Source organism: Odocoileus virginianus, chromosome 12 (genome assembly GCF_023699985.2).
Source record: "Odocoileus virginianus isolate 20LAN1187 ecotype Illinois chromosome 12, Ovbor_1.2, whole genome shotgun sequence".
NCBI lineage: Eukaryota > Metazoa > Chordata > Mammalia > Artiodactyla > Cervidae > Odocoileus > Odocoileus virginianus.
In genome coordinates this window covers 45336783-45349822 of record NC_069685.1, presented here as the reverse complement: position 1 = coordinate 45349822, position 13040 = coordinate 45336783, and the positions used below count along the sequence as shown (strand labels likewise).

Below are 13040 nucleotides of genomic sequence, written 5' to 3'. Positions count from 1 at the left end.
TAACCCACTCCAGTATTCTTGCCTGGAGAATCCCCCTGGACAGAAGAGCCTGCTGGGCTACAGTCCATGGGGTCACAAAGAATTGGCCACACTGAGTGACTAAGCACGCGTGCACACACACACACACACACACACACACACACACACATCCTTAGGTTTCAATTCTGTAACCTTGAGACATTTACAGATTAGGTTTTGGTTTGATTGGCCCAGACGTAAAGAATCCGCGTGCAATGTGGGACACTTGGGTTCAATCTCTGGGTTGGGAAGATCCCCTGGAGAAGGGAGCAGCTACCCACTCCAGTATTCTGGCCTGGAGAATTCCATGCACTCTATAGTTCATGGGGTCGCAAAGAGTTGGACACGACTGAGTGACTTTCACTTTCACTTTATATTTATAAATTTTTAAAATTAATTTTTATTGGAGTAGAGTTGCTTTCCAATGTTGTGTTAGTTTCTCTTGCACAGCACAGTGAATCAGCTGTAGGTATACATGTGTGCATGCTAAGTCACTTCAGTTGTAGCTGACTCTGTGCAACCCTATGGACCATAGACCACCAGGCTCCTCTGTCCATGGGATTCTCCAGCAGGAACACTAGAATGGATTGCCATGTCCTCCTCCAGGGGATCTTCCTGATCCAGGGATCAAAGCCACATCTCTTTTGTCTCCTGCATTGGTAGGTGGGTTCTTTACCATTGGCCCCACCTCGGAAGCCCATATGTGTACATATATCCCCTCTTTTTTGGATTTCCTTCCCATTTAGGTCACCACAATGTGACTTTTTTTTAAGCTTTAAAATTTTTTATAGACATGCAGATACTTGGTTACATGACAAAGTATATGTTCAGTGGGCTCAAGGAAAAATATAGACATATCTCACCATCTGCCATCTCACTTTGAGTGTAAGCGTGAAAAAAAAAAAAAAGCCAAGAATAATATCTTTTTTTATTTGGTAGGGTTAAATCTTGCCAGTTGGAAACTGAGGAAACCCCAGTTTGTGACAAACGCTATTTAACTCATTTGTTTTTTGGCCATTCTTCATGGCTTATAGGATCTCAGTTCCCTGAATGGGGATTGAACCCAGGCCACTGCAGTGAAAGCCCATAATCCTAACCACTAGGCGACAAGGGACATCCCTCAACAGAAAATTCTTTATCAGAGGTATTTCATCTCACAATAAAAGAAAAAAAAAACAAATTAAAGCAACTACAGAATAACCCACCTCCCGTGACCTCTGCTGGTTCAACAGATCACACAGAAGATGTAATGGGCCTGCTCTGTCACTCTGGATAATAATTCTGAGGTTTAGATCAGGGCAACCTGTTATGTGAGGATAATTAATACTGGGGGGAAAGCCACTTAATGCAAATCCTCTTAGAACTTCAGAATAATGAAAAAATGTTTACTTGAGATTTGTTTAAAAGATAAAGATGACCAAAATCAGGCTTTTTAAATGATTATCATTAAGAATGACTTAGGTTATAATTGCCGCAATGCTTTGGTACTTTTTAGAATAAAAAATTAATCACATGTGGCTTGAGTTGCTTGGGAAAATATTCCCAAAATAGACTGATGACATCTTCTGGCATATTTCACTTTGGTTTAAATTTGATTGTCTGAATATAAGAATGGTCCTTTTTAAAGGGTTTGTTTGTTTGTTTTTACCAAAGGCATTCAAAGGTTTTGATAAGTTTCACAAGGCATTTCTTAGTCCTTTGGATTTGGATAATTTTCTTCTGAAGTGTCTAATGATCATCCTTATAATTTTTTTCTTTCAATTTTTAAATGGACTAGTTTTACCAGATCCTTCTTTGCCAGCAGGTTTGGGATATGAGCAAGTGTTTCACAGAATCACTTTCCTTGACATCATGTAATCCTGCATCTTCTACAAAGTACAAAATGTACCCTCCGGGGAATTCTCAATCTCATTTGTACTGAGGGGTGGTCAACCTGGTGCCTGCTGTCTCTGGGGTAAGGAAAAATAAACTAGATGTCTTAATGAAAGTGCCAACCTTATAACTTCAGGAGAGGAGGTATTTCAATAAAAGGATCCAGGTTTGCTTCCTCCTGCCTTGGATGGAGAAAGATACTGATCTGGAAGGTCTGAGTTTCATTTCCACTTAGTCTCTTAGCACCTTGGTTTCATGTCATTCTATTATAAAATAAATATATCCAGCCTGGGCATTGGAAAGGGGGTACAGAAGACAGGGAATCAGTAGTACTACTAACAAGTTTTAAAAATTCTAGTCATAAGAACCCGGGTCTCCTGCATTTAAGGCAGATTCTTTACCAACTGAGCTGTCAGGGAAGGCCCCTTCCCTTTGTACTTATCCCTAACTTCCCTCTTTCAAAAAGCAAGCTCTAGGGGTGAGTGTGTGTGAACAACTGGGTCCCCACAACTAAGATGCAGAGCTTTCCATTGCAGGCGGGGCAGTCAGACCTGGTTCACTGGAGAGGAGGAGTTGTTTTTGTTTTTCTTCACAAAGATGAGGGTGATGTTGCAGAAATCAGGTCCTGCAACTAACTGGTCTCGATTCTGGTCCACTTCCCTGGCCTGCCATCTCATCTCCATGTGCCTTAGTGTCCTCATTCAGATGTGATGTTGGTACCTCCTGCCATAGGGATGGGAGGATTCAGTGGCTCATACTTATTTGTAAGGTGCTTATAACAGTACCTGACATGTAAAAGTGCTTCTACAAGTGTTGGCTATTACTATCAGGGTTGTTTTTAAACATCTATCAAAACTTCAATAAGCATTGAATTCTATTTTGGCAGTAAAAGGACATCGTGCTTTGCATAAAACAACAGCTACCAAATCTGTTCTGAAAGCTGTATTGATTCTCATTTTACTAGGATTTTTTTAAAGAGCAAAAAAAAAAAAAATATGGTTTTATAATAACAAGAGCTTTGGGGGCACAGAGGATGAGAATGACAGGGTTCTGAGTGGAATATTGGTTGATGCCAGGAAGGGTAGCAACCCCATTTCTGCCTTCCTGGTCTTTCCAACCATGGATTTGAGTCCTGGGGGGAGAGAGGTAGGAGAAAAACTGTCAAGGATGACTCCAAGACATGGGAAGTGAAAATGCAGCTGCCATGATTAGAATGGGACGGCTGCAAGGAAAGCTAGCATTCCTTTTCTAGATAACATGCTTCATTGTATTTTAATTTGTATGTGCTCAGTTGCTTCAGTCATGTCTGACTCTTTGTGACTCCATAGACCCTCCAAGCAGGTCAGTTCAATGGGTTTAGGCCCTTTGTCTCTTGGCATATGGCTTATACATGCTTAGTTGCTCAGTCACTGAGCCGTGTCCAACTCTTTGCAGCTACATGGACTGCAGCCCTCCAGGCTCCTCTGTCCATGGGATTCTCCAGGCAAGAATACTGGAGGGGGTTGCCATTTCCTTCTCCAGGGGATCTTCCTGACCTAAGGTTCAAAACTGTCTCCTGCATCTCTTGCATTGCCAGTAGATTCTTTACCTTTGGATAAAGAATTTTACTTTGAGCCATTGGAGAAGCCCATATTTTAATTTTAATTTAATGAATTCTTCTAAGGAAAGAAGTATTCAAAAACACAAAAAGATGTATGTGGCAAAGTAATTAAGTTTGTGTGAGGCTCACTGAAATTTGGGAAATACCACTTTCTTCCTCTCAAAAGTAGCAGCACATGGAAATGCACATTTATTTATCCAGCTGCCGTCAGCAGTAGTCACTGGTTCAATCACAGGAAAAATTCATCTGGCCCATCACTGGAACCCAGCTGAGAAATTCACGGGAAACTTACAAAGGGACTGGGATTTGAAAGACCCCTCTTGACCATGAAATCCAGAAACATTCTCCATCATATCCTTAGAAGATGGCTTTGCTGACAAGGCTGTGATACTTAGACTTAGCCCGGACTTCTTGGGAATTTTTATAGGATCAATAACAGACATGGAAACTTGGCCTAAGCCTCCTCTACAGGACGGTTTTCACAAACAATACTCTCTTCCACAGGCTCGAGGAAGCAGCCTGCATTTCGTTAGCTACTTCATGCATCTAATTCAAAGGCAACCCCTGCTTTATGATCAGACAGGTTCCTGAGACTCAAAAGTCAAGGTGTGGAGGTTGAAACTTTGTTTCCTGTGGATATAACATTATTTTAGAAAGCTATTTTGAAAAATAAAAATTAAAATAATGACCAGTGTAAAGGAAGAATACCTACATGTATATGTTTTACAAATACTTGTAAGCAGGTCAGGTCCATGGATTTAGGCCCCTTGTCTCTTGGCATGTGGCTTGTACATGCTCATTCCCTCAGTCGTGTCTGACTCTTTGCAGCTTATGGACTGTACTCCTCCAGGCTCCTTTGTCCATGGAATTTTCCAGGCAGGAATATTGGAATGGTTTGCCACCTCCTTCTCCAAGGGATCTTCCCAACCTAGAGATAGAACCCATGTCTCTTGCATCTCCAGCGTTGGCAGTTGGATTCTTTACCATTGTGCCACCTAAGAAGCCCAAAGATGACCATAGCCATCGACAGTGAAGAAGTCAGGGAAAGGGAGGTCTGCATGCAGCAGGCAACTGAATTAGAAGAGCAGAAATGAAAACTAGCAATGATTCTGACCTAGGACTTGTCTAGCTTGAATGTTTTGCCACTGGACACAAACTTTTCATGAGGAGATACAATCATGAATGCGACAAACTCAAATGAGTTCTTAGTTGAGGGTGGTTCTGTTCTCAAACATGGGGCTGAACCAGTTACTGGGAGAGGAGGGATGACGGCTTGGAATCTGAGCATCTCAATAAGTTACCTGGCAGATCTGGTCACTTTGGACTTCGCTGGGGAATGCGTGACAGCTCATTGTAACAACACAATGCACATTGATACCTGTTTGTTCCCCAGGATTAACACCACGGCAAGTTTTTACCGCCTTAGCTTACAGAGACACTGTTTAGTCCAAGTTACAGTTAGGTTTCACAAAAGAGAATTTGACTACATAGATATTTGTAAAATACATGGGGTTAACAAAAAAATACAGGAGGCTGGAAGTCAGGAAAGCTATAATACTACATGCCACTCCTCTCTGCTGCTGTTCAGCTGTGTGAACCTGAAAATGTCCTTTAATATCTCTGGGCCTGTTTGTTCGTTTAAAAATATGGTAACAAACCCTTGTTACTATATGACCTGCCTGTGTGTGCATGTTTAGTCGCTCAGTCGTGTCTGACTCTTTGAGACCCTTTATACTGTAGCCCCTGCCAGGCTCCTCTGTCCCCGAGATTCTCCAGACAAGAATACTGGAGTAGGTTGCCATGCCTTCCTCGAGGGGATCTTCCCAACCCAGGAATCGAACTTGTGTCTCCTGTGTCTCCTGCATTGCAGGCGGATTCTTCACTCGCTGAGCTATCGGGGAAGACGACTATATGGCTTACCACAGAGTAAAGGACCAGTAAACATTTACTGAGTTAGTGCAAAAGCAAATACCTAATGTCAAATTTGTATCATGAATGATCCTTTTCATGGGTGTTTTCTTTTGTGACTTACTAACTGAAGTTTCTTGAAATAATATCAAGATTCCTTACAGCAAACATAAGCATTATTTTCTATTCTGAGTGTTTTCAAAACATATTGACAGTTGGGGTCATCATCCCTGAAAATGCTCATTGCTGTCTCCGTGTGCCTGAATGCTAATGACAGCCCCGATGCTGAGGACCACACTCCTCACTCAAAGCTCAGTCTGAGGACTGAGGTTGTGAAATTACTCCCTGTGTTCAAACCATTGTTCACATTATCTCAGGTTGCAGGTGTTAGAGCAAGTAGATCGCTCTTGACCTCACAGGTCTTTGAAGGGAAAACTAGGGGAGGACATGGCACCTCTGGTCTTTTCAGGAAGCAGCTGAAATGGATCCCTAAAGAAGCTAAGGCAGTCCTCTCCCATTTAAAATAAGCTTGCTTAATTGAAATCCGTAATTCACAGAAATGCAGGGGAGATGTTCTCCTCCAAGTGTAACTAATTCAGAACCCTGCAACTCTGTAATTGGAATTAGGGATGCTAAGAGAGTCATAAAGAGTCTTTCCTCATTACAAGATTACATTATGCTGCTGCCATGAGTTTACACAGAGCATATCTCGTGTCTCATAATGGAAAGAAGATGAGTAGCATACGGACTGGCTTAGTCTACGCCAGGATTTCCCAACCTCTGCAAGATAGGCATTTGGGGCTAGATCATTCTTTGACATGGGTGCCATAGGATGCTTAACGGCATCCCTAGCTTCCATGCACTAGCATGGTACCTTCTGTCCAGCTGCGACAACCACATTGTCTCCAGACTCTGCCAAGTATCCCCTGAGAACAGAATCACCTTGATTGACAGCTCTTCCTCTACATCGTTGATGTTCAGAGGGTATGAATGGTCTGTGTATAGATTTGGGTGGGAAAAGAAACAGTTTATCCCTGGCAGGCTACAGTCCATGGGGTCGCAAAGAGTCAGATACGACTTAAGCGACTTCGTGAGCACGCACATCTCATTCCTAGGCGTTCCTTTGGTCAAAAGCTGCTAAGGCTGTCTCCTTGATTTCTCTTCTGACATGTCCCTTCATGCTGTTCCTTCCCCACCAAGAGTTAAGTATCTGATCAATATAATCAGTTATAAATCAAAACATCTAAACTGTTGGTATCAGCCAAAAAGTTCGTTCAAACAACCTCAGTATTTCAGAGGTGACCAGGAAAGAGAGAAAACTAGATACTTGGCATCACCCGTCTTGGATTCCTTGTGTTTCTGGATTTCTGTAGATCTCAGGTAGGTATCTCAAGTTCTATCAGCTGGTGATCTGTCCACCAAGCTTCCTCTCAAAGGTGGCTGCCTCTTCAGCTCAAGTCACTACCCTCAAAAGCAAAAAAAAAAAAAGTATCTCTATCTCCTTTTCTCAAGAAGAACTAAGAAGTATACAGATGTTTACGTGACTGCTTTGCCACTTTCTGTCTAAGATTTGTCTGCCAGCTCTGATCATGGACACTTCAGGGTCTAAATCCTAGAAGGTGATTTTTTCTTGTTTAAGTAAAACAAGTTCAAGTAAAGAGGTAGCCCTCCCAGAAGAGAAAAAAAAAGGAAAAGAAGAGAGACAAGTCTATACCAAGTATCCAGTCTTTAATAGCCCTCACTTTGTAGAGGCAGGGTGGCAAAATAAGGGAGCAGTAAGGGGCCCTCATTAGATGTTGAATGTGAGACCTATTGATTCATTGCTTCCATCCTACTGTGAGTGGTAGGGATATGGACGGTCATTCTTGTTAATTACGAATGTCTTCCCAACCAAATTAACACAACATCATGTGCATTTAAGAGCTGCTATACGTTCTTGGCATCTTTCCAATAAAGAAACAAAAAGGATGAAGCATGAAGGCAGAGAAGAAGCTTTTAAGGAGACGTCCTATAGGAAGAAGCTTGCTGTATGCAAGAATGTTAAGGAAGTAGTATTTTTTTCAGCAGGATGAGATTTGTAGGTGAGTTCATTTCTAGAATCTCAGTATATGACAAGGGAATGCAGTTAGACTGCAGAAACTAGCTCTCATCAACTCTAGAAGGACTTTGTGAGGCTTATCTTTTTTTTTTTTTAATTTTAAAAAATTATATATTTCTGGTTGTGTTGGATCTTCATTGCTGTGTGGGCTTTTCTCTAGTAATGGGGGCTACACTCGAGTTGTGGTGCATGGGCTTTTCACCGTGGTGGTTTCTCTTGTCACGAAGTTTGGCCTCTAGGGTGTGTGGGCTTCAGTAGTTGCAGCTCCTGGGCTCCAGAGCACAGTCTCGATAGTTAGGGTGCACGGGTTTACTTGCTTTGCGGCATGTGGAATCCTCCTGGATCCTGATCAAGCCTGTGTCTCCTGCATTGGCAGGCGGATTCTTTACCACTGAGCTACCAGGAAAGCCCTCAGTTCATCTTGTAGAGACAAACCTTGCTTCTCAGCAGCCCAGAACAGAGGGCAGAGTCTCCGGATACCCCTGGTGCATGGATGGTGGGATTCAGGGGGCATCTCTCTGCTAATAGACTGAAGCCCGTCAGGGAGCATCACAACTGAGTCTACTTACAGTTCCTCAGGCACAAAATATGCCCAAAATACATGCTTACAGCAGCATTATTCACAACAGCCAAAACGTGGAAACAAACCAAACATCCATCAACAGACGAATGAGTAAGTGAATACTAATATATCCCTGCGATGTAATAGAATACGGCCATAGAAAGAAATGAAGTATTGATAAAGACTACCATTGTGGATGAACTTTGAAAATATGAGGCTGAGTAGAAGAAGTCAGACACAAAGGACCACATATGGCACAGTTCTGTGTATAGGAACTATCTAGAATACCCAAGGCCATAGAGACAGAGAGTAGACTGGTGGTTGCCAGAATCTAGTGAAACAGATGATGAGTGGTGAATGATTGCTATAGGGTGTGAGGTTTCTTTTTGGAGGGGTGAAAATATTCTAGAATTAGATTGTGGAGATGTCTGCATAACTTCGTGAATATACTAAACACCAATGAATTATATTCTTAAAAAATAAACCTATATATATAGGTCTATATATATATTGGGCTGACTAAAAGTTCATTTGGAGTTTTCTGTAAAATTTATGGAAAAACTATAACAAAATTTTTGGTCAACCCCAATGTATATTTCCCATGAGATATTGTGTGTGGCCGAAAAGATGGTTGGTTTTGACCTTTCTTTATTGCCTCTAAACTTAACCACACATTAAACATGGAACTAATTAAAAAAAAAATAAAAAACCTCCAGTTCAGTTGAGGTTTTTTTTTCCATCAAGTGATCAAACATTCACTGTCTTTCCCACACTTAGCAGTGTTCTTAGGATCTTGCCAGGTTGAATCTTTCCCACCAGTACTAAAGCCTTTGTTCTCCTTCACACCATGTCATGATCAGAAGCCTCCTCAGTGTTTCTTTTGAATAGAAATGACCAAAACAGAGACGGACTGGCTTACATCGGAGGTCTATTATCGGCTAGCCAGGGGATATAGATTAGGGCAGCTATATAGGGGAGTGGAGTGCTAAGAGGGCATTAGCAGCCCCTATAATGTCAATTAGTTACCCCCGAGACCTCCCCAGATCAACACATAATCTAATGAAAGCATCTTATTTTGCCCACACAGTCCTCCACCTCCATGCAGTAGTCAGTCTGATGTGTGCACCCTCTACTGTGGAAAGGATAGGGGTGGTAGGGAAGCAGCAAGCAGTGGGGGAATTGATTCATGTACATTTCCTTTTTTTATTTTATTCATTTATATATTTATGGCTGTGTTGGGTCTTTGTTGCTATGCACGGGCTTTCTCTGGTTGCATCAAGCGGGGCTGCTGTCTAGCTGCGGTGCCCGGGCTTCTCATTGCAGTGGCTTCTCATTCTGCAGACCACTGGCTCTTAAAGTGTTCGGGCTTCAGTAGTTGTGGCCCATGGGGTCAGTAGTTGCGGCTCCTGGGCTCTTGAGTGCAGGCTCAATAGTTGTGGGCTCACAGTCTTAGTGGCTCCGAAATGTGTTGGATCATCCCAGATTGAGGATCGAACCTGTGTCTCCGGCATTGGCAAGCAGATTCTTTGCCACTGAGCCACCAGGAAAGCTGTCTGTTTTTTTTTTTTTCCTCATGTGCATTTTTAAAGGGAGCAGCCTCTTCTCACCTCCAATAATGGTTGCCACGTTTCCCGGTCTTGAAGAGAAGCTGGAAACGCAGACTTTAATACAATCTTTCAAACAGAATGACTTTTCAGCCATCGCCATGCAGGCCTGGGGACCCACTTGTGTCTGCAGGCTGCCAGGTCGCGTCTCCTGATCCATAAGTCAGGGCTCAAAGCAGAATGGATTCGTGTCCCGGGGCTGCTGTAACAAATTGCGCCAAACTGGATGGCTTAAAACAACAGAAATTTTTTCTCTGACAGTTCTAGAAGCGAGAAGTCTGAAATCAAGGCACTGACAGGGCCGTGCTCCCTCGGACAGCCCCAGAGAAGGGGCTTCTTGACCTCTTTCAGCCTCTGGTGGTGGCTGTCAACCCTGGGGTTCCTTGACTTGGGACCACATCCCTCCTGTCTCTGCCTGTCTTCCCATCGCGTCGCCCTCTGTTTTTCCTCTGCATCTGTTGTCACATTGCCCTCTCCTGTCTCCTATAAAGAAATCGGACATGCAGATATCACTTATCACTTACATGTGGAATCTAAAAACAAAAAATAAATAATACAAATGAACTTGTTTACAAAACAGAAACAGACTCGGAGACTTACAGAACAAACTTACGGTTACCCAAGGGGGAAGGGAGGGAGGGATAAATTAGGGATTCGGGATGAACATATACACACATTTACAATAGCGACCTGCTGTTGTATTTACAGCAATGACCTGCTGTTTAACACAGGGAACTCTGCTTAATACTCTGTAATAACCTCTATGGGAAAGGATCTGAAAAAGAATAGATATATCTGTGCATATCACTGAATCACTTTGCTGAACACCTGAAACTAACACAACATGGTAGATCAACTATACCCTAATATAAAATAAAATTTTTTTAAAAATGAAAGAAACCATTCACTGGATTTAGTACCCACTCCAATCTAGAATGGTCTCATTTTGAGATCCTTAACTAGTCACATCTGTGAAGGCCCTCTTTACAAATAAAGTCACATTCTGAGGGTCTAAATGGACATGAACTGGAAGAGGAGACATTCATTCTTCAACCCTCTCCAGGGTGATGATGGGTGATGATGTATTTCAGGACCTTCTGTTATGCCACCCTTGGTTCTTCTGAATTGCTTGATGCCCCTCGGCCACTCCAATTAGAGGGTTCCCCGTGGGGGGATGGTGATGCTATGAATGGGAATGTGTGCCTTCCCCACATGGAGGATAAACCCTTCTCTACTAAGGGAGTCGGACCTGCAAGTTCAAATCCATTCCCCTCATTTCTGAGCACAGTCTGTGTATGTGCTGTTGTAATTGAATTTTAGGGGAGTGTGTTTTTCTTTCTCCTGATGCCTTTTATGTCTGAGAGTACGAAAAGCCCTCAAAGGCAATTTCCAGATGCCTGGCTTGCCCTGGATAATTGTCAGGCCTCCATTTCCAACGAAGCTTCCATCTGTAGGGTCAAGTAGAACCCTCGAGAATGACTGGACAGTCCCCAGACTCATTGGAGGAGACCGTCCAACACAATGGTGTTTGCCTTGACTGCCAATTTGGAGCTAATTCAGAAAATTCTGGAAACTCATTTTCCCACACTTGTGTCAAAAATGCATTTCCCTGTTGAGGGTCTCCCAAGGAAAGGTTTGTTTTCATTTTCTCCAGCTTGTCATTTTAAATGTGTTCTGCTGGAACAGAGAAAAGGAACAATTTTCTTTCTGCTTGGGAAGAAGTGAAGAAATAATGTTTCCTGCCTGGGGCCCCCTCCCCAGCTCCCCCCTACTCCACAACACATCTGGGTTGCCAGGCAGCCCCGCTTCAGTGAAACATTTGAGAACGATTTGACTGTTGTGGGAAACATTTAAACATAAAATTGACTCCAGTTCTGTGAACAGAGAAAAAAGCAGAGTCCTTCTGACCAAGTCCTGACTCCTTTGTTCCACATTCTTTCAACCATTTAAAAATCATCTTAGTATTCAAGTTTCCCTAGATCACAGCTTTGTCTGTTGCAAACAATTTAGCACAGACATAAGTGGCCCTTTGACATATGGTCCCCTTCTGTCCAGGCACATTTTAGAGGAGAGAGGCCAGCTAATGGAGTAAGTAGTGATTGCAGTAAAAGATTTTTCCTCCCTTTTTTGAGCCCCTCTTTTTATTTATTCTATTTTTAAATTTGATTTTTAATTGAAATATAGTTGATTTATAATGTTGCAGGACCTTCAGGTATATAGCAAAGTGATTCAGTTTCATAGATATATATATATATATATTAAAGTCCAGATTTGCAGCCGCTTTGGTGACATGTCACTGCTCCAGGGTTCTTAAATATCAGAAGTGTGAACTGTTTATTTCTTACAACCCCAAGAGTTAAAATCTGAATTAAAACCTCAGAGAGGGGGAAGAAATCTCACCTGATTCAAAAGCATTCCGATTGCATGATTTAAAACCTTTCGCTGAGTGAAATAAGTAAGACAGAGAAAGACAAATACTATATGTATGATATCACTATACATATAATACTATATGTATGATATGTAGGTGGGATCTAAAAAATACAGCAAACTAGTAACTATAAGAAAAAAGAAGCAGAGTCGTGGACACAGGGAAGAAATTAGTGATGACCAGTGGACAGAGGGAAAGGGCAGGAATAATACAGGAGTGGGAGGGGAGATGCAAACTATTGGGTATAAGGTAGGTTCAAGGATGCACTGTGTAATACAGGGAATGGAGCCAATATTTTGTAATAGCTGTAAATAGAAAATAATCCTTAAAAATTGTATTAAAATTAATTTTAAAATTGGAAAACCAAGAAAGAATTTTTTCCATGAAAGCAATTAAAGCCTGTCTTGGAATCTTGTTGCCCTTTCCTCTTCCATATCCTATGTTTCTAGTGATGTTGAGTATGTTTTCTTGTATTTCTTAGTTTTGTGTGTATTGGCCTCCATCTACTTAGTCGGTTGGGCTCCATCTACTTTCAGAAGTATGATGCACTGTTTTATTTTAAAAAAAGGGTCCTGGAAATTAGGACATCAAGACAGAGAGAAGGATCTGATGTCAGAGAGGTAGAAGGGAAGGGAGAGAGGGGCTGTGGATCTCAGGACCAGTTACCAGCTATTTCCCCAGTTGAACTCAACGATCTCACTCCCCCTGTGACTGAGTCCCATTGCCCCTGCAACCCTATCCCCTCTTTCTTCCAGTGTGGATCCACATTCTCAAGTCCTGACCTTGCTACCTTGCCTTAACTTACATCAACTGGGACTTCCTTACTACATCATCTTACCTTGAGACCATCCAGCCACAAAGACCAGCACCCCCAGACCTGGATGATGACTGTCCCTCAAGTGGGACCACTTGTGAGGACAAGGCATAAAAGATGGAGAGCACATCTT

At 42.3% G+C, this 13040-nt stretch overlaps 1 protein-coding gene across 1 annotated transcript in view; it reads left to right on the top strand.

Moving 5' to 3' along the window:
• Positions 1-13040, top strand: part of TMEM132C (transmembrane protein 132C) — a 433487-nt gene that overhangs the window by 158616 nt on the left and 261831 nt on the right. The window lies entirely within an intron of this gene.